This window comes from Belonocnema kinseyi, chromosome 7, assembly GCF_010883055.1.
Source record: "Belonocnema kinseyi isolate 2016_QV_RU_SX_M_011 chromosome 7, B_treatae_v1, whole genome shotgun sequence".
NCBI classification, from domain to species: Eukaryota; Metazoa; Arthropoda; class Insecta; order Hymenoptera; family Cynipidae; genus Belonocnema; species Belonocnema kinseyi.
The window spans coordinates 138,556,770-138,580,618 of NC_046663.1; the positions used below are offsets into that span (position 1 = coordinate 138,556,770).

Consider the following 23,849-nt stretch of genomic DNA (forward strand, 5'->3'; position numbering starts at 1 on the left):
AGCCTACGACAAAGCCACTGAACATAACTTCGGGTTGCGGGTAGAGGGTCCCTGTACCAACGGTTTCTGCTGAATAAGGTTACAAAAATAAATAGGTTGTCGCGGACAATTGTCCAGGGGCGGTATCGAAGGAATTAACCCCCAAGCAGAGGGGACTTACGTTAAAATAAGTAGGGACACAACAACAAAAAATTGCAAGGGAAGTCGTCAAACTAGTTAAAAAATGGGAATCGAAAAAATATATTAATGAACTCACCGCGAAACAATTGAAAGTATATCACACTAACCATACGAGATTTGATGGCATTCCAAAAATTCACAAGACAGGTGCCTCACTTAGCCCACTCATTTCTAATGTAGGTAGTGCTAATTACCAATTAGCAATATTCAGAAAAAATATGATTGCAAATATTATTGAAGCTCCTAAATCGAGAGTGCTTAACAGCTTCGATTTAGTGAAGAAAATTAGGAATATCAGGATACCGGAAAATCATGTCTTCGCGTCACTAGACGTGCTTTCCTTTTTTAAAAATGTGCCGAAAGGAAATGCAGTTGAGGCAGTTCGTAGTAGGTGTAATCAAATTTGTGAAAAAAAAAACAAAAATGCCATGGACAGATTTTGAGGAAGGATTTCGATTATGTCTAAATAGTACAGATTTTAATTTCAAAAACCAAACTTATTTTTAATAGATTTTAGTAGATTTAGTTATGGACGACCCGGAAACGGGTATTTGACCAAAAATAGGTTTTCAAGTTATGCCGACGACATATTAGTAGCTCTGGCAGAAAACAAAGTAGAAAACGTTCCTCAAGTTCTTAATTGAAATGATTATGAGATCAAATTCACGTTAGAGGAAGAACAAAATAGGGCGATAAACTTTCTGGATGTAACTCTTCACTGGAATGACGTTCAAGAAATAAAGTGTAATTGGTACCGCAAACCCACCTGGTCTGGTGAACGACATAGAGTTGACGTAATAGTTCAAAACGCGAAAATTAGGTCTTTTATCAGCATTCCATATGTTGAAGGTCTATCTGGGTGAATTGCGAGAGTTCTCGGGCATTATCACATAACTACATCGTTTAAAAACAAAAGAGACCTTACGTCGGTCTTGAGGCCCACTAAAGATAAATTAAATTAATTGCAAAATAGCGATATTGTTAATGACATTTGTTATGAAGGTCAAAATTGCAAAGCGGTTTACATATGCTAAACACACTCGGACGCCATTTGTCCGCGGACTTATAGGACGCCCAAACGGCTGAAGTCAGTTATCACCCGTCTCCAGACGGCTAACGTATACAAAAACCTCTTCAACGATTAAATTCTTGATTCTGTTCGACCGTTTAAGCCTTCATATTTGTAATGGATAAATACATTTTTTTCTTCTCGATGCATAAGGAATTTTTTATCAGATTTTTCTAAAAACCTAGAAATTGTACAATTTTACTTAAGTAAAAAAATATGATATGCTTGAGATATAAATTGCTCTGTGCTCTATAACGTTCTCCGGGCTATACCTGACGTTATTTTACTGTTTCGTTAACTTGTATTAATATAATTACGAAGAATTTTGTCAAAGATCAAAGACATCTTTGTTCAACATCCCGTACGCGTGAGTCACGCGTAGATGAAGCGTAGCTCCGATTGATATCCAGTTCTGATAGAATTCTGAGCTAGATCAACCATTTAGAAGTAGTTTTTTCTTGCGTTTAGAGAATTTAAAAGACAAACTGTACCTTATTTATATAATAAAACCTCTATTGATATTAAAAATACAATAATATGATATCTAAAGTATTTGTTTGCGCCTCTGAGACTATCAATCGACCTATTGTTGAAACTTATATGACCTGCCAGCACCAAATTATTATCGATTGACCCATTTCTAAACCTTTTATAACGCACTAGTACCGATTTATGCAGTTTCAAACAAACTTTTTATCCCGCGATGTTTCACTTTAGTCCCTATCTAATAAGGTTTTGATTAAGCGAAATTATCCCTGGAATACTTTTTCTGATAAGTTTGATTTCACTGCGAGTCGTAGGTATAAAAATATACTATTAGACGTATGCGATATATAATTTGCTCTGAGTGGGACTTGTAAAAGCGCCACTTTGCACATTTTTATATTTACAAAAAAAAACACAGATTTGTTACAAAAAATAACTGCACACAATATTGTACTGAAAACACTATGAGAAATTAGGAATAACCGAAAATTTCCGTGAATTTAAACAACCCAGTAGGCACAAAATTTAGCGACGTCTTTACGACATCGTTACGACATCTTATATCCATGTCGTAAATACACCCTAACGAAATGGACATGGGATGCCGTAAAGTTGTCCTAAAGATATCGTAACGATGTCGTAAAAACGTCATCAAAGGTTGTGTGTATTAGGTATTAGATTTTCAAGGGAAAGTTGAGACGCAGTGTACTCCAATTCTGATTGGTGCCGCTTTGCCGGAATTATTTGATAATTTATCAAATTTGAATGACTTTAGTTGGCGCAATTTTCAAATAAAAACGTGAATTGTAAAAGGATTTAATATAGAATGGAGACAACACCGACCCAATGGGAACAAAATTTGGTGACGTCTTTACAACATCTTTACGACAACTGTATGACATTCTTTGTGCATGGCGCGTAAAATTCAAGAACGAAGACAAAGAAAATCTAATTCACGAGCGTGCGAAAAATCAGTACATATGATTCCGATGCATGCGTCAGTAAAACCACTCATAAAATTAATACGGACATTCGCATGATAAAATTTAAAAACAACAGCAAAATTCGCTGGGTGCCCCAATAGATAAATTTAAGCACTTCGTTGGAAATTTACCACAGTATAACAATCTTTTCAAAAATTTTTATGAAACAGAAGTGATAAGATAATTCAGCAATTCAATAACGGAAAACAGAGGGCTTTGAGTTTTATATTTACAAGTAGCAGGTGATACCTCTCAATATTCTGAGCATGTGAAAGTTTACCTACTGATGTATAAATTCATGGATAATTCACTTTTAAATTTAGGACATAGTATAAATCGTGACCGCGACTCAACGAAAGTCCAACAGCCTCAATTGCAAATGGATCTCCTCATTGGATAAGAATAAATCTTGACGTTTCCCATGTAAAATTCATGGGGGAAAAATCACTTTTTTGAGTTTTTGTAATAATTTTTTAGGGTTTGAAAAATGTGACGGAAAGTAAGGGGTCATGAAATCGACCTTTTGAGCACTGTATTCTGGCCTTTTTTTACTTAAAATTATTAATATTCATCCGGTGGAATATTTATCATCATTGTTTAATTAATTTTCAATTATTAAACAAATTCAATTTCTTTAAATAATTTTGTTTTTGAACTTTTGTTTTTTATCTAAAAACTATTACTATTGGTCTAGTGGAATATTTATTAAGATTATTTAATTATTTTTCAATAATTTTAATAAATGGAGTTTGTTTAAATAATTTCAATGTCCAGTTTTCGACAAGAGGTATACTTTTGTATATAGTTCAATGTTCCCATAATTACTGTAAATATTAACCGATTTTCATAAATCATTTTCACAATTTCTTCAAATTATGCCAATAAACTAATTCTGCTAATTAAAACTGAATCAAACGATAACTTCCTGAGTTCAGTATTTTAACTGGTTTGCATCTCATAAGAATGAAAGGGTCATGATTTACGTGCAATTCACAGCGCTCCAGGAAGTCTGCCTTGTGAGTTTTACGAGGGTCGATGAAGAGTGCCTCGAGAATCCACATATGGCAACACTGAGTGTCACTGAAATTTTTCTCCATTGTTCTCTCCCATTTTATTGTTAAACAAAATATAAAATATTGTATCCAAAAATCGGCTCTGTCGCCACCGTGGTACCAATATTTAGATGACCTATGCAAGAAATAGACAAGAATATTCAAAATTGAGGACAGAATCTTACATTTCTTTTTAGAACTCTAATAAATCCCCTTAAAGTCTCTAGTTTGAGCTAATAAAACTTTAAAAAATCTTCACGGGTTCTCGAGATACAATTAAAAATGTCCGGGCGTGCCGACGCCGAATTTCAGTCGCTTTAGTAACGAGTCTGGCTGTCTACGGTACTCACTGACTGAGGTTCGATGTAGACATGCTTGGGCTTAGATTATGCGAACACCGCTATCGCGGTCAACGGATGTAATCGTCGACTGAAACTTCATTTGAGATTTTCGCTTCAACTTCCTAGGTCATGCACAAGTTGAAGTCGAGGTACAACATTCGAGAAATTCCTGAATTTTTTTAAAGTTCTCGCGTAGTTTTTTCTCTCAGAAATGTGAAAAATATATTTTTTAAAGCTCAACTGATGCGTGATTTAATATGATTTTTAAAAAAGTATCACGCTCCTTTTTTGAACGAGTAGTCAACGTAAGTCAGTTGTAGTCAGTATGGTAGTGAATGTTAAAATTATATATTAATTAATTATTCAAGGCTTACAAAAATTTGTATAATAAGAGTTAAAAATTAAAATTATAAGGACAGCGGATTGTGCTCCTCCTTCTCCCTTAAGAAATGAGCACTCGTTACATTACAAACGTTTTTTTCTGACAAAATGAAGCCTAAGCTTCATTCTGTCAAATTAATTAAATTTATCAAATTAAATAGTATGAAAATTTCAGTGGTATAACAATTAACTCATAAACGTAGAACATACGTAATCAGATAGGATATAGAAATGGACTTAACATAATGAATCTAAAATCATGTTGTAACATTCATTTAAAAAATCTAAATCAGTTATTTTGTTGAGACTGTTTCACCTCCTTTTGTAATGAAAACCATTTCGGCAAAGGCACGCGTGAAGATGAGTTAGAAGGAGGCGACTCTCCCGCTTGACTTGACTTCAGCCGGAATCGGGGTGCTTCGTCGCTTCGTAGACCCGGTAGGGGTTACTCTGTCTTTCACGGTGACTTGCCAATGAAGATAGGTCGCATAGTCAGTTCTTTAGAAATCTTTTTTTCAAGAACCGTGTAACAGATCTGTTACGATGAACCTGACTCGCCACGGCCCTTCGCGAAAAATATTACCGGACTGTGACCGATTATGGGCGAAACACCCCGAGGGGTATCGAAACACCCGAGAGGCAGGGCTCGCCTAGTACCGTTTTTCCCAGACAGTCAGTCTGTGGCTGAATGGCGCCTAGTGCACAGTGTTACAGTTGTGGTGTCTCTCCATCGTCGTCACGCTCTCTTCAAGGTCGTCACCACCCGGAGCGTCGTTACGCTCTTTTCAACGTCGTCACCAAACTGAGCATCGTTACACTTTTTTCAACTTCGTCACCACCCTGAGCGTCGTTACGCTCTCTCCAACGACATCACTTGCGGATCCTCGTCACGCTTTTTCCGATTGTCGTCACAATCTCGTCGACCATCAAAATGTAAGTTTAGAATGAATCTAATGATCGATTACCCTAATGGTTTCATTGCGTTACTCCTAATCTCGACACTTCAGTTTGATCCGGCTGACGAGTTCGACGAATGTTCGGTTCAGGGCAAATTGAAATCGGTCGATGAGAGTTCCAAGAACGAGCAAGTCACAGACTTCAATGCTTATCAGCCAAAACAAAACATGAACCCTGAAAAATAACTCAAAGTCCAAAATTCTAAAACAATGACGCGACATATAGTTTCCATCTCGGTTAGCTCCACACGTCATCCACCGAAAGTTAGACAACTAAGCCACGCCATTAACAAACAACAAAATCTCATATTTTTGTGCTTTTTGTCACACACAAACTTTTTTTCCTCTATTAGTTTTCGATAAAACAGGGCGGCGCTAGCTTGCCACCAACTCAGCAGCGCCCTCTACAAAAATCATTAAATTTAAAAAATGACTAGGCTAGATTTTTTTTCTATTTTTTTGCTCTAAAATGTGCTATGAAATGCTTTTGTCAAATCAACGATTATTTAAAAAAAATTACCCCATGCAATGAAAAAAAGTATTACAAAAAATTATTAACAAAATGACTAGGCTAGATTTTTTGCTATTTTTTTTTCTTTCACATGAGATATAAAAAACTTGTGTAAAATAATCCCTTATTTTAAAAAATAACCCCGCGTGTTGCAAAAATGTGTTAAAGAAAAAAAAGAAACTATCAAGATGGAAAATACTTATAAAATATGAAATCGGTATTTCTAAAGCATAAATGAGGAGCAAAATTATTGTTTACCCCTAATCATTGAAAAAAAACCTCGTATTTGTATTCGAATACAAACCTGCAGACTGATGCAAAAAATTGTATAAATTAACTGTTGGGATTTTTGTGCTCTTTTTTTATTCTCCAATGGCATAGTAATCGCTTTTGTGAAACTAACCCTGATATAAAAAAGCAATACTCTGTAATGAAAACAAGTATTGAAAAAAATTCGATATCTACATAGATGGAACTTTCTTGTGGAATAGTAGTATGGTACTTTTAAGCATAATTGTGTCTCACCCTTAATCGTTAAAAAAATAACCCCCTAATGTATATTATTTTCCTGTCTATGTGTGTATATTCAAAAAATATCATTTACCTTTTTCGATGCATATTTTAATGCCTTTAAGCAACTTCAAGCACAAAAATTCGGAACGAAAAAAATCCATTTTCATGTAACACCGGTAACTACCCGCAGCAAACCGTTTTTAACGTGAAATATGGCTAAATTTGATGAGAAGACTTTTGAAAATGTTTTCGACGCTACTGCTATCGAAACTCCTAGAATTTCGAACTTATCCAGGTACATCAGTCACCTGGTTTTTCGACAGACCCAATGATCGAATGTATGAAATTCTAGCACTCCCCCCCCCCAACCCTTCTCGCGAAATTTGTCTGTATTTGATTTGTGGTAGACTATGTACATTTTTGGTCACCTCCCGTAGTGAAACCCATACAATTTTGACCTCATTAGGGTAGGTGGTCACTTGATTTTTTTATCCACTCAATGCTGTGAGGGATCAAGATTTAGTATTACCAGAAAACTACCCTTATCGCCTGTAGAACTTGTATGGGTTTCACTAAGATAGGTGTCCGAAAATGTACATAATCCACTAACAGTTAAATTAGGACGAACTTCATGACAAGGGCACTGTTTGTACAATGTATTATCCATAGATCTTTAAATAAAAACAACACAACTGACTTTAACTGTAATTTATTTGATAATGTTACAAACGTTGGGGATGACGTACTCGCGTGACCGTAGGTAACGAAACAACTGAAGTGTCCTAGAAACACACAAGGCCCAAAAGGCCAGCAAGGCGACGTTATCACTTAGCAGTGATGAGAACAGTGTTGTCACGATTTAAACTATTCACACAAGCTAAGCTTGCTTTACACGTGCACAAAAATCACTAAGTGAGAACACTTCCCCAAAAGCTGAGATTGTGAGATTCGGCATCTTCCCAGGTCCTAGCCTCAGCTTCTCCAAACATTTTTGGTATTTCGGACCAGGTAGTCCTTTTATCAGCACGTCCGCTAATACTTCTCCAGTGCAGAGGTATTCAAACTGTACCATATAATTTTCCAAAGCTTCCCGGACGAAATGGTGTCGAATGTCGATGTGCTTCGTTCGAGCGTGGAATACAGAATTCTTTGCCAGCTTCTGAGCCCCCTGGTTGTCATTAAAAATAACGAAAGATGAATCCTTTCGTACTCCTAGCTCCTCCAGTAATCTTTTGAGGTGCATTTCCTCCTTGGTAGCTTCTGTAAGAGCTATGTCCTCCGCTTCCGTGCTAAAAAGTTCAACTACCCGTTGCTTCTTTGCTTCCGAACTAACGGGTCCTCTTCCCAAAATGAATGCAAATCCAGTGTAGGAGCGCCTATCTTCAAAACATGCTCCCCAGTGAGCATCAGCAAATCCTTCCAGATCCTTATTGCTTCTTTGGAAACGTATCCCACAGTTTAGTGTACCTTTCAAGTATCGAAGTACTCTCTTGCCAGCGGCCCAATGATCCTTCGCACAGCAAGTGCTGAACGGACTTAGTGAACTGACCGCATATGCGATGCCTGGTCAATTCCCGACAGCCAGATACATGAAAGATCCAATCGACTCACGAAAAGCATACATTTCCATCTCTTCTTTCGATGAGCTCTCGGGTTCGAACAGGTTTGTCCCCGAATCCATTTGTGGCCCTACTGGTTTGGAATCCTCCATTCCGAAACGTTTCAGAATCGGTGAAATTTGGTTCCTTTGAGTCATAAAAATTTTGTCAGCAGCATGCGTAAATTTAAAACCTAGGAAATGTTGAATCTTCCCAAGATCTTTCATTTCGAACTCTAGAATTAGACTGACTTTCATTGCTGCTATCCATTCCTCGTTCTGTGATACAATAACGAACTCGTCTACGTAGATGGCCATTAACAGATTATCTCTTTCTCGTCTTCCTACGTAAACACATGGATCGGCCGCCAAGGGTGTCATTCCAAGTTCTCGCAGCTTACTATCCAACTTTTTATACCATTGTTCTCCCGCTTGTCGGAGACCGTACAACGCCTTCCGTAGTAGGCACACTTTGTTCTGAACCCCATCTCGCTGAAGGTCCTCAAGCATTTTCCTTGCTCTTGTTTTGGCAATTTTCTCGCCTCTCTTGTCCGCAGCTATTTGTTGAAGAGCTTCCTCGAGAAGGTCTGGAAGTTCCATGTATATTTTCTCCTCCAGCTCTACGTTCAAAAACGTAGTAGTAACATCCATCCGAAGAATGTTCAGACCTAACTCTGCTGTGACAGCTGCGATGACACGAATCGAACTTAACCGTGCAACAGGTGCAAAAAGTTTCTCTGAAGTCGACACCAGGCTTCTGAGTGTAGCCTTTTGCTATAAGTCGTGCCTTCCTTTTCTCCAGAGTTCCCTTCGTCCCTTGCTTATTCCGTAACATGATTCTGCAGCCAATCAAATTTTTGTCGGTGGGCCGATTCACAATATCCCATGTTTCATTTTTCACTAATGAACAAAATTCTTCATGAATGACCCTCATCCATTCCTTGGATTCAGATCCAGTCAGTGCTTCCTTGATTGGAATTTCAAAAATCCCTGCATACTCGACATTTTTTTGATCTTCTTGAATATTTTCGAGTACCACCTGAAATTCTCTTCGTGGCCTTCCCCTGATTCCGGTCCTGACTGTACGTGGTCTTCCAGAACCTCTTCTCTCCACAGCGACATTCTGAACCGCAATCGGTGCTTCCCAGACCTCTTCTTCACGATCCTCTTCGTCCGATGATTCTGCAGATTCCGACCCATCCTCTCGATGCATCGTGTTCTGACGATTCACATGCTCAACAGACTGCAAGGAAATTATCACGTTTCCTAGTTCATTCGAAGATTTCTCAATTTTCTTAGAATCTTCTTCCTACTCCAGCGAACCTTCCGTGATAAAATCCTCAAAAGTGCCCTTTGCTCGAAGCTCATCGACGAATTTCAAGTCCCATGTCGAATCAATCTTTCTTATTGAGGGAATCTAGACCCGATACGCCTTCGACTGTTCAGAGTATCCCACGAATATGCACTCCTGTGAACGTGGTTCAAACTTTCCTTTGCCCGGTGTTGTATCCGAAAGCACTTAAATGGAAATGTTCCATCACTGACCGATTTATTAATATTCGATTTCGCGGGGTTTTAAAAATTTTTTACTCGCAATAATCGCGTTTTGACAGCTATCCCAATGTTGAGTCTTTCTTGGATTGATAAATCGAGTGCAGCTTTACCCAAACAGCGTTTGAAGTTGCACATCCTTTTATCTGCTTCAGTTGCGATGGGCTACTTGCCAGAATCAGGTTTGAACGAGCTTTCAGATCTGCTTTTTCCATTGTTTAGCTGCACGCTCTGTCGCTGCATCGTCCGCCTCTGCTGCTGGCTTGGGCTTCCACTGAAACACATGCCGTCACACTACACAAAGCGAAACGACGCCACGACACTCACTGCTGTTTATTTTACGTTTTTACTCAATCGAAAACGATCCTGGGGCCCATAACCTGTTGGAACTAGGTATTATCCATAGATATTTAAGTAAAAACAACACAACTGACTTTAACTTAATTTATTTAATAACCTTACAAACGTTCCGGATGACGTATTCGCGAGAATAAACAAAATAACCAAAAGGTCCTAGAAATACACAAGGCCCAAAAGGACAGAAAGGCGACGTTGCCACTTAGCAGTGACGAGAACAGTGCTGCCACGATTTAAACTATTTACACAAGCTAAGCCGGTTTTACACCTAAGCCGGTTTTACACGTGCACAAAAATCACTAAGTGAGAACAGGCACTTTTCTGAAAATACTAAAACTTGAGCCTTTACAACATTGAGTCGATAAAAAAATCAAGTCACCGACCTATCTGAATGAGGTCGAACTTTTATGTGTTTCAATATGATAGGTGTCCAAAAATGTACGTAGTCCACCACCAATCAAATTAAGACGAACTTGACGATAATGGCACTTTCCTGGTCATACTGAAACTTGATCCCTTAAAGCATAGAGTTGATAAAAAAATCAAGTGACCAATCTACTTGGATAAGGTTGAACTTGTATGGGTTTGACAAAGCTAGATGTCCAAAAATGTACGTATTCTGCCATCAATCAAATTAAGACGAACTTCATGATAAGGGCATCCTCATTCTATCCCCAGTGTCTGTGCTCTCAAGAGTCTCCACGCGCTTCCCGAAGTGGAGCATCACTAAGATCCGCTGAGGATCTCCCCCTACGATCCGGGCGCCGTCAGGATCAATCGGAACCCTTCCGAGGACCGATCACTTGCCGATCACAATCTGCCGTCAGGACCATTAGCACACTGTCACGGGCTACCGGCACTCCGATTAATGTAAGTGGAAATAAATAGGTTGTTTTATCTCAATAATCAGACTTTCGTTTGTGTTCTCGCTGTTTCTCAATCTTCCATCTCCCGCATTTCCCTTATCGGCTATTGAATCCTCGTTCCTTGCCATTTTGAAATAAATTTGCATTTTAGGACTTTTAGAATTTAGGTATAGGTGCTTATAATTTATATATTCTTTGTGCAATTTTTCATGTGCGGATTTTTAGTTATTGTTGATGTTCATGATTTTTATGTGAAAATGTTGATGAAGATTTATTCATAAAGGGACTACTGATTTATAACGATTTACATACCTTGTGATATAGTTTTGGATTGATTTACACATACCATATACCAAAATGTGTTTCATACTATAATAATTGTGTACCCTTTACTTAGTTGACATTATGTCACGTATTTAATTCTTTTTCAAATTGAACCTAAAACGAAAATTAATAGGGGAGAATAGCGTCTTCGAATTACTAAATTTGATCCAGGGCTTAAAAGGCTTATAAGGGGATAGGGTCGAAATTGCAATGCAAAATTTGGAACAATTATGATTTTATCGGGAAACTCAAATTCGCCTCCTTTGAAACATATTATTGGAATTACAAGTAAGTAAGGTAGATTCAACCTGAAAGGAATGATGATGTGTATTTCATTTCTTTTGATTAATTAATCGATTCGCCCGACTCGACGAAAGAACCAAGCGCGCTAACAAGTAGATACGCGCAACCCGTACCCCTGCTACTCGCGGGAAGGTCACGCGACGTATCTTGAAAACAAAGGGTCGGCGAGCAAATGTAAACATGTTTATGAATTCTCGAACCTTTAAATAACCAATTAAAATCTAAATTGATGAATGACATAACAGACGACTGGTACTCAACAATAATCAGACAAGCTAAAAAAAGACCGGAAGAACACGAAAAATGGCAAATCAGAGATTCGCAACTCTATTTTTATCGAACTGACCCATTAAAATCAACTCTCTTACCAGACTCTAACCCATGGAAACTCGTCGTCCTCAAAAAAGTACGAACACAGAACCAAACCGAGTAACCAACCGAAATTAGGGCTGATGGGAAAAAGAATCATTAAAAAACCATGGAACATGATTGTTGCAGATATCATGGGCCCATTACCGATTTCAAAAAAGAAAAAATACGAATATTTACTATTTTTTGTAGATATTTTTAAAAAATGGGTTGAAATAATTCCTACAAGAAAAGCTAACGAGACAACAATAGTCGGATTTCCATAAACGTGTCATTTTGCGTTGGGGAACACCTAGAATTCTCCATACCGACAAAGGCACGGAATTTGTTAACAAAACTTTAAGAGAACTTACAGAAAAATTCGGTATTAGACATACAAAAACACAAAAATACTACCCCCAAGCCAACCCAACCGAGAGATGCAATAGGACATTTAAACAAATCATTAAAACATACTTAGATAACGATCATTCCACCTGGGACAAATACATATATGATCTGGAATTCGCGATAAATACCAGCAAAAACTCGTAGACACAATTTACCCTAGCATTTTTACATCTATTTCGTGAAATAGAACCAACCCAGTCACTTATAAAAAATATTGAAAACAATAGCGAAATAGAATTCTAAAGCATAGATAAATGGACTGATAGATTAAAAAATGCAAGTAATAAAAGAAAAATTTCAGAAAAATGTAGACAAAGCAAACGAAAGACAAGCTAATATTTACAATTTAAGAAGAAGACCGGTAGAATTTAAAATAGGAGATAGGGTTTAAAATGGGTAACAAAATTATCAAATAAAGCAGATAAAAAATCAGGTAAGTTATATGACCAATACGTAGGTCCTTTCACAATTAAAAAGAAAATTTCCCCATTTATTTATGAATTAAAAAACCCAAAAGGGAAAAGCATTGGGGAATGGAATGTCAACGATTTCAAATTAGAAAAAACCGGAACAGAAATTTATTAATGGAAACTAGAAATACTGGGAAACTTAGATTAAGATACTTTCACTCAAAATGGCAAATGGCATTAAGAATAAAAACTGACTCATAGCTCCAAACTCAAAATCGACCCAATCGACCCACGATATTCTAACTCCCTAGATACTAAGAACAAATGATACAATACGGACTTCTACTTTTCAGAAAATGGAAAACTCAACATGCTGCCAACTGTGCCAAAAAGTGTTGAACGGGCACAACATCTTCCAAAACTTACAAAACTGCCCAGCAGCCAAGTGGCTGATACTCCGAGGATCCGGAGTATCAGAAAGAAAAATTCGCGACCACCCTCACCGACACGTGAGGAAGCTACTTATACAAAACGAAGCCATAGCTGATACACCAGAAGTAGCACCAGCAACTGTCGCGGAACCTGAAGATGAAGGGGCGGTAGATGGAGACGTAACTCCACCAACCAATAACAATTGAAAGCTAGAGGAGTACGAAGAAGAAAAAATTAACCACTGCTACTCTCGATTCGAAGGCTACGAGGGAGGTTATATGAAAGAAAAACCCAGGACAAAAGAAGAAATACAAGAATATGACCTAAAGGAAAATATGATAAAGTTAAGTTTAAAATTCGAAAGGGAAGCTTATCACCACAGTCTGCAAGTAAGCAAAGATTTTGAAGAACAAATGAAAAAACTAAGAGAAGAAGTAGAGGGACAAAACAGACTTTTAGGAGAGAAACTGGAACAAAAGGCGCGTGCTTCATGGGAACTCGCATTTTAAACGAGAAATGAGAACATAGGATTACAACAGGAGAAGGATACTAGAAAAAAAGACAAAAAGGGGTTTGGAACCTGGAAGAAGATAGAAAAAACCAAGCACGAAAAATGATAATCAGAGCTTCCGTCCATCATGGTCAAAGTGAAGAAGAAAAATAATAGATTGACGAGGAATGGAAGAGGCTGCGAGAAAAAAACAGCAGAGAACAAGAAAAACACCAAAAGACCAATAAGGAATAAAATTTTCTTTTTTTTTAATACTATTTCAAATCTTTAACCATAAAAGATATATGCGTAGACATACACACATACACATGTTACCAAAAATACTTATGAACTTTATACATAACAAAAATCGGTATCACGTAAAACCAATCCCCGTATCACTTCTTTTGCAATGATCGACATTTACTAGTCATACTTAAAACACGGAAAACGCCAGAAACTTGGAATAAACAAAAAAATAATAAAAAAGGTTAATAAAAAAGACGAAATTGCTTACTCACAACTTCAAACGACAAAAGCTTTTTCTTTTCTTTTTTTAATATGTTACAGGAACTAGGAAAACATGGAGGAGAACTGGGACAAGAAAATCATAGACAGCACCACACTCCTGCAACACAGCTCAAGGGAAAACTTTGACAATTTTAAATGTCAGTTTTGTAAAAAACTCGTACACAAACCGATTTATTTAATTGATGACTCTTTTTGCAATAGTAGACCCTTCAAGTACAGACAAAACTACTCGACTCCAAAATATGACGGAAAAACATGCGTACAAGGGGGTTGGGATTACATTAATAGAAAAGTACAAAACCTACTTGAAATTAACACCGGTTCAGTAAATTTGGAAACAGGAATAAGGGATAATACTTTGGAATTGAATATACAAATAGACACACAAACCATACAAGAACTTGACAGAGAATTTAACCAAACTACAGTCATATACCCAAACCCCCGCGGGGGAGGAGAGTGTATCATAAGAATTACCATACAATGGGACTCGACTTGGCCCTGCACGTAAGGGTGGCCGGGTCGTGCCCGAGATTAGACGGAATCCCCCGAGGGGTCCCGAGGTCCCGCACGATCGCTCTCGTATGATCAGTCTGGCCTCGACCGCCAAAACGTTCCCCGGTTTTTTCGTGTGTGTGCTCTGAAAAGTCTGCACGCGCTTCCAGAAGTGGAGCATCACCAAGACTGGCTGAGGGTCCCTCCCTATAATCCGGCCGCCATCAGGATTAATCGGAACCCTTCTGAGGACCGATCGTATGCCGAAAACAATCTGCCGTCAAGACCTTTAGCACCCTGCCACGGGCTACCGGCACTTCGATTCATGTAAGTGGCAATAAATAGGTTGTTTTATCATAATAATCGGACTTTCGTTTGTGTTCTCGGCCTTTCTCAATCTTCCATCTGCCGCATTTCCCTCCTCGGCATTACCCCCGTATTAGGGTAGGTGTCTAAAAATGTACATAACCTACCACCAATCAAATTAAATCGAACTTCACGATGAGATAGTTTTCTAGAACTTCTAAAACTTGAGTCCTTACAACATTGACGCGATAGAAAAATCAAGTGACTGATCTACGTGGATGAGGTCGTACTTGTATGGGTTTCACTAAGGCGGGTATCCAAAAATGTACATAATCCACTACCAATCAAATTAAGACGAACTTCACGATGAGGATAGTTTTCTGGAAATACTCAAACTTGAGCTCCTACAGCATACAGTGCATAAAAAAATCAAGTGACCGACCTACCTGGATAAGGTCGAACTTGTATGTGTTTCTCTAAGGTAGATAACCAAAAATGTACGTAGTCTACCACCAATCAAATTAAGACGAACTTCACGATGAAGGCACTTTCTTGGTAATACTGAGACTTGATATCGTACAGCACTGACTCGATAACAAAATCAAGTGACCGACCTACCTTGATGAGGTTAAACTTGTATGGGTTTCACTAAGACAGGTATCCAGAAAAGTACATAGTCTACCACTAATCCAATTAGGTCGAGCTTAACGATAAGGCTACATTTCTGGTAATAATAAAACTTCACCCCTTACAGCATTGAGTCGATAAAAAAATCAAGTGACCGATCTACGTGGATGGGGTCGTACTTGTATGGGTTTCAATAAGGCAGGTGTCCAAAAATGTAGATAATACACTACTAATCAAATTAAATCGAATTTCACGATGAGGCTAGTTTTCTGGAAATACAAAATCTTGATCCCTTACAGCATTGAGTCGACAAAAAATGAAGTGACCGATCTACCTGGATGATGTCGAACTTGTATGTGTTTACCCGATGTAAGTGTCCAGAAACATACACAGCTTACCACAAATAAAATTAAATCAAACTTCACGATGAGGGTACTTGCCTGGTAATACTGAAACTTGATCCCTTACAGCATTGAGTTTTTAAAAAAATCAAATGACCGATCTACGTGGATGAGGTCGCAATTCTATAGATTTCACTAAGGCAGGTGTCCAAAAATGTACACAATCAAATACCAATCAAATTAAGACGAACTTCACGATGAGGGTAGTTTTCTGGAAATACTAAAACTTGAGCCATTACAGCATTTAATCGATTAAAAAATCAAGTAACCGATCTACCCGGACGATGTCGAACTTGTATGAGTTGCACTAAAGTAGATGTCTAAAAGTGTACATAGTCTACCACTAATCCAATTAAGACGACCTTCACGATAAGGGTAGTTTTCTGGCAATACTAAGACTTGAGCCCTCACAGCATTGAGTCGATGAAAAAATTAAGTGACCGATCTCCTTGGATAAGGTTGAACTTGTATCGGTTTGACTAAGCTATGTGTCCAAAAATGAACGTAGTCTACCACCAATCAAATTAAGACGAACTTCGCGAAAAGGGCAGTTTTCTGGAAATACAAAATCTTGATTCCTTACAGCATTGAGTCGACCAAATAATCAATTGACCGATCTACCTGGATGATGTCGAACTTGTATGTGTTTTCCTAAGGTAAGTGTCTAAAAATGTATATAGTTTACAACCAATCAAATTAAATCAAACTTCAGGATGAGGGTAGTTTTCTAGAAATACTAAAACTTGAGTCCTTACAGCATTGAGTCGATAAAAAAATCAAGTGATTGATCTACTTGGATAAGGTTGAACTTGTATGGGTTTCACTATGCTAGGTGTCCAAAAATGTACGTAGTCTACCACCAATTAAATTAAGACGAACTTCACGAAAAGGGTAGTGATCTGGAACTACAAAATTTTGATCCCTTACAGCATTGAGTCGACAAAAAATGAAGTGACCGATCTACCTGGATGATGTCGAAATTGTATGTGTTTCACTAAATTGGGTCTCTAAAAATGTACATAGTCTACCACTCATCCAATTAAGACGAACTTCACGGTAAGGGTAGTTTTCTGTTAATACTAAAACTGGAGGCCTTACAGCACTGAGACGATAAAAAAATCAAGTGACCGATCTACTTGGATAAGGTCAAACTTGTATGGGTTTCACTATTTATACCAATTTCAAGAGAAGGGTATTTTTTGGGGATGCTCGAATGCCATACCTTAGAGCATTGGGTCTGTCGAAAAACCGGGTGACTGATCTACCTGAATAAGTTCGAAATTTGAGGAGCTTCGATAGTAGCAGAATGGAAAGCATTCTCAAAAGTCTTCTCATCAAATTTAGCCATATTTCACGATAGGAGTGGTTTCCGGGGATAGTTGCCATGTTATATGAAAATGAATTTTTCTCGTTAAGAATTGTTGTGTGTGAAGTTACTTAAAGGCATTAAAATATGGATCGAAAAAGGTCAATTATATTATATATTTTTTGAATATACACACATATACTGGTAAATTATATATATATATATATTTTTTTTTAAAGAGAAAATGTGTGGCCCTTAACGAAAAAACAATCAAGCCAGCGAATACACTTCACAATATGAGATCTATCTTATCCCAACTCAACCAAGCCAAGATGACTTCGACTCTTGACATAAGTGAAGCTTTTCACCAGATCCCTATGGATGAAGGGAGTCGAAATTATACGGCATTTGCGGTGGAGGGAAAAGGATTGCTGGAGTGGAATAGGATGCCTTATGGACTAGCAGGGGAACCTTCGAAATTCCAGCAATTAATGGACCTTCTGAAAAGAAGATATCAGGAGATGATTTCCGAGAGGAGATTATTCAACAAATAGCGTGATCAGGTTTCCACATACCTAGATGATTGGATGATTGTCGGTCGGAATCTTAATGAGCATATTTCTATTTTTTCATTGGTGCTCGAGGTGTTTAGGGAAGTAAAATTGATCCTGAATCGTGAAAAAAGTAGCTTCGCCTGAAAAGAAGTCAAATTTCTCGGATATCTCGTCGATGAACTCGGCATGAGACTAAATCCCGAGAAAATTCAACCAATAATTGATTTTCCAGTCCCAAGGGATCAGACTCAATTACGACAGTTTAAATGTCTTGTAAACTGGTATCACTTACATTTGTAAAATGTAGCCAGAATTCAGGTTCCTCTGAATAAGTTGATAAGTCCAAAAGTTTCTTGGAGATGGACAGATTTTGGCTTCGATGCAATTCTCGTTTAAAAAGATCCGGAGGCGGGAATTGAAAAATTGGTTGGAGTTTTGAATCGTCCATTAAAAGGCGCAGAGTTGTATTCTACAACTAATGGAAAAGAATTTTTAACAGTAGTTTGGTCCGTCCAGAAACTAAGATGCTACTTGGAATGTATGCCGTTCAAAGTCGTTACCGATCATCAAGCGTTGCAATGGCTTCACATATTGAAAAATCCTGTAGGTCGCCTCGCTAGATGGGCAATTTACCTTTATCAGCACGACATGACAGTGGAACATGGACGAGGGACCACAAACGAGGCCCCTAATGCACTATCGCACATATTTAATGTCGATTTGGGCCCGAATGGGTGAGAAAAGGTAATTGAAGAAGCCATCCAAGAACGAATCCAATTAAACAAAATTGGCGATGAGGGACAGTATCAGACTAAATTTAATCTGGTCAAAGGTCAGCCTGATAGATTTTCGAAATAGAAGATGGAAAACGACGAACTGTTCTATTATCCTCCTAATTACGAAAAAGCTATGATTGATGACGAAAAGGTAGTCAAACCGTGTGATATCATGACTATCCTTCGAGAAAATCATGATGTTCCACATGCAGGACATCTTGGTCGTGATAAAACATTGAATAGAGTTTGTCAGTCCATTGCCGTACAACCATATACAAAGATACGAGGATGCCTTGCAGGAACTGGGCATCCCACACCTGATGAATTCAAAGGGATGACAACAGCCCCTCTGCATGGTCGACTGTAGGATCATAAGTCAGGCCCTATTAAAGGATCTAATAATTAACAGAGCCAAAATCTTGGTCACTAAAATAGAGGCCAAGAAAGTCGACAAAGGGGACGCAAACCTTCGTCTCTCAGGTTAATTGTAAGTCCAAGGAACACCATTTTTAGGAATGCCACTTGTCATATCAGCCTGGATTCCGCCGAATTTGCGGAGCAGTGGGATTCGACATTACAGACTGCATTTATTCGTATGGGATCGAACATCAGCAGGCCCTAGAAAGATGCCCGGACTACTCAAGAGGGCTATCCAAATCTCGGAGGAAAAAAGCGAGCTGTCGGTCAAGGCCCTAATATCTCGGTTCCTCAAAAAAGTATCGACGAAATCATGCGTGAGAGGCAAAAGCTGGAGGATGGCGAGGAGGTGAGGATCATCGTCCCAAACAAGTTTAAGAAGAAGTCCACCAAGTAATCGCCAGCAGTTATTTCATTAATATCAGTTCAACAAATGTTAATTTTAGTTCGACAATCATTATATTGTCAATTCATCTCCATCTGTTTTTTTCACAACTATTGGACTTTCTAATTCTTCTATGCTTATGACACAAAGTTCGCCGAGGTGTCATTCTTTTGCTAAATTTAGCGACACCGCCGACCGATATTAAGTCTTAATTTGACCAAAGGTCCTTGTTCTACATTCCCTTCCGAATAATAAATGCGATTGCCGAAACAAAATAATTTCTAAGCAAATTTCAGAGGTATACTATTAAGAAACATTTTTTTTGTAAATTTTATACCGTCAAAATTGATTGATGGGAGATGATCATTCAACAGCTTACAAATTACATGGATGATTTGTGTACTGAGCGACACTTTATTATGATTATTAATCAGTTACTCAATTTCAGAATCACACTTGTCATAATCTCACCTTGGCGTCACTGTTTGAAAGGGGGGGGGGGCGTCTCAGGAAATTGACTAAAAAATGAATAATTCAATAATTCAAGGACCAACATACCCGTAGACGTCAAGATAAGAGTATTCGTTTTGAAATATTGAAAATTTTTTTAAAAAATTAATTTTGTCGATACGTCAGGTCTTTAACCGTCCCGTGGCTCGAGCGCCGAACACGAGGTCTTAGGACCCCTTTTGGGTCATGCGCGATAGCTTTACCGAAATCTCGAGCACGAAGTGAGCCGGAAGGAAGTCACTTTTTGTCAGACACCCGACCGTGTGTAACAAAATTATATTACGTCCTGACGAGAAGTCGGTTTCAGAATATTCTGTGAATGTTATAATTTCGTTGAATGTCTGATCGCATCTGAATTCAGTTGGATTTTACCGAAATTGCCGACAGGAAATTATAAAATTGGAAATAGACGGATGTTCGAATCCAGTTTGAATATTCATTGAAATTGTCGACAGGAAGTAAAATATCAGCATTTTATTAATACCAAAATGTACGTAATCAACTTATCCATGAATTATCATGCACCTATTGAATTTCGCTTGTCGTCTCTAATCTATTGTTGGGTCCGTCTAATCGACCTACACTAATTTCAGCAGTTTCTGCTCTCACTTGTACTTTAAAATTTCCTTGCTAGTTAGGCATACAATTAGCTGGTGCTCAAGTATTTAGTTTATCAAATTTATTCAATTGAGCCACGGCGGTTAGGACTCAAGCCCCGCCAAGTGAAGGGAGAAATTTTGGGGAAGTAAAATTCACTATCATCTTTCGTCAAATTCGATATATTCACACATGAGTCTAAAATAAGCAAATCAAAAAGTTTCTAAACGTTTAGATCCTTAGTTAATCAGTGAACCAACAAACTTTCGAAAAATATTAATATCTTACAATATGTCGGCCATTAAAAAAATCCGATTTTTACCCAAAAATTTGCTTGAATTTGTTTTAAAAAATTGTTGAAACAATTTTTTTTTAAATTTGGAGTGGTTCGTAGGGAAATAAAACGTTTTAGAAATCTGCATACGTCAGTTTAAGTCGATCGGTCGAATACGTTTTGAGCTATGAATCAGGAAATTTGGAAAAATTTGAAACCCAGAAAAACATCTTTGAAGATTTACATAGTGTCAATTGTCTTACGGGTTCCAGTCGTTACTCGGCCATTCTGGGAGCATACATTAAGCCCATTCGTTCTTCGTTGAGCTAGTTTCTTTCCAAAATCCGATATGTTTTATATTGCTGATTGACTGCGATTTTTGTTACTTGCGCGTGCCTAGACCTTGTCTATCCATTGTCTAACCCATTAAAGACATGATTATAATATAAGTCAGCTAAAAATCTGGAAGCCAAATAATATCAAAGACGGTGTATTCATCGTACCGCCACACACAGAGTCAGGTGTGAAGAAGAGCGATTCAGAGGAGAATGTACCTATATTTAATTGATCTTACTTGCGAACAAGCCAAAATTTATAGGATGGCCGAATGTTAAGGCCTATGATAAGCACATATGGCCGATAATCCGTGCATATTCAATTTAGTTTACCTGACATAAAAATTCCTTTTTTAGTCCCTCTCCCCCTTGATTCACATAATATTTTATATAAAAAATGCATCGATATAATCGTGTTTTTCGTATCTGTGGAACTGACAGACCCAGCCAGACGCTTCTTTTGAATTCAGAGGAAATCAATTTTTGTTTTCGTCTCCTGCGTAGGTCCCGCATTGGCTAGGATGAATGTACAATGTAGGACTTGTTTCTTTTTTCAACGGTAATCTCCAAGATAGATCCCAGATAGACGCTTCTTTTGAAAATAGAGGAAATGAATTTCTGTTTCCACGTCCCAAATAAACCCCGGATAGACCCGGATAAACATGAACTATAGGACTTATTAAATTTTTCAACTGTAAATTCTTAAATAGGTCCCGCATAGACCCGTATAGAAACTTTTTTTTAATTGAGAGGAAATAAGTTTTTGTTCTCGTGTCTCGAATAGGTCCTGGATAGACTTGGAAAACATACACTGTACTTTTTTTTCAACGGTAAACTCCCAATTAGGTCGCGAATGGATCCAGATAGACAAATTAATGTTTGTTTTCATGTCCCAAAGAGGTCCCGGAAAGACCCGGGTAGATGATCCTTTTGGTTTACATCAAATTAATTTCTGGATCCGCGTCCCGGATAGATACCGGATAGACACAGATAGGAAAACTAAAATACAGGAATGGTCAGGTCTCCCTGATAGAACTCGGATGGATCCTTAAAATTTCCGGATTGGAAATAATTTAACATGTTAGTATTAAAAAACAACGACTTAACTTATACTTATAAAAAAAGTCGCGATTAAAGCGTGCCCAACACTGAAAAGTTAAATCTTGTACTCTTGAAAACTAACAGTGTCACTAACTGGGGTCTTTACCTTATAAGGGGATTTTTGTGGTCACTGATTTCGAATTTTATATAAAAAATTACAAATTAAAAGTGGAAAATTCAATGTGGAGGTCAAAATTTTAAAATGTCCAACCCTATTAGCGTCGTATCCGGTTTCTGTTGGATTCTATCCTGCATTTTAAGCAGGGAAGTTAGAGATAAATATATGAGAATTTTTCATTTTCGACCTCCAGTAGTTGATTTTTAATACTAAAAGCAAGATGGCAGCAATGTATGTATTTCTTATTAATAATTATTAATGTTTTGTGTACCCCATACGAGTGAAAGCGTTACTGACACATGTGATACACTGCTTTGAAAATTATTGCCCGGACATATTTATTTACAATTTATTTATAAAGCATGCTACTTTTTACCAACACTTTATTTACATATTGATTTCGAATAATTTTTTAATAAATAAAAAAATTAATTCAGGGTGTCATTGACTGGTCACAGGTCATTAACTGGGGTCTTCACCTTACTAACACAGGTCACTAACTGGGTTCATCACCTTATTAAGTTTTAGACAAATACGTAAAAAATTTTCAATTTTGTCCGTCATTTTGAATTTATAATTTTTTGATATCAAATTTGAAATTAACGACCTTAAAAATCCCTGTAAAGCAAGTTTCAGACAAATTAGACGGAATATTGAATTTTCGCCACTTTTTATGGTACCTGGCCCATTCTGCGTCAACTGTCAATATGTCTGCACGCCGCGCCGTGGGCCAATCATTAAATTCGGACAATTCATAATATATACGCATAGTATATAATGTAATAACTTACTAAGTCTATATTGTTATCTAAAAACTTAAAAAGGAAATTCACCCTGCAGTCATGTGAAAACATGACTGCAGGGTGAATTCAGGTGATTCAGCGTGATTGTACGTAATTTCAAGTAGTTCTTAGTGATTTTTACGTGATTTCAGGGTGATTGCAAAGTGACTCAAATAACGTTTGTACCATGCTCACAAGACTTATATACTCTTTAGTACACCACAATATATCTGCCATTATGAATTTTAATAATCCAACTACAGATTCGTCATAGACGTCCCGAAAAACTCTAAAGTAACAGATTTTGAAGCATCAGAATGGCATAAAAATCGTATTTTGAAGCATAAAGACTAACTCCTTAACCCTTAAACGACCAAAACACCACTACCGGTACACTGCTTTTCAACGGCCAATAACTAAGACTATTCGACACTAGAAAAAATTGAGACACATACATTTTTATTGCTTAAGATCTCCTCTTTCCGACGGTGCCAATGAAATTCCTCAAAAAATTTTCTTATTGTCCCAAAATGCAGTTTAAACAAAAAAAACGTGATTTTTCGTGCCTATTTTTTTTGTGAACCATTTTCCAAAGCTTTTCGAGTCTGTAATTAACTTGGAATCTCACTAACCGGTGGAATAAATGTCTAAACTTTGAGAATCCATGGTTTAAAGATCGATTTTTCGTTTTGGTATTTTCAAAATGGCGTCTTAATGGCAAAATTTTTGTGAAAACATTCATGAATTTTTTTACAATAAACGATGCGCTTTTC

General features: G+C 37.5%; 1 protein-coding gene across 1 annotated transcript in view; it reads right to left on the bottom strand.

The window, feature by feature from the left end:
* LOC117176096 (E3 ubiquitin-protein ligase FANCL) overlaps window positions 1–23,849 on the bottom strand; it is a 316,429-nt gene that overhangs the window by 17,618 nt on the left and 274,962 nt on the right. The window lies entirely within an intron of this gene.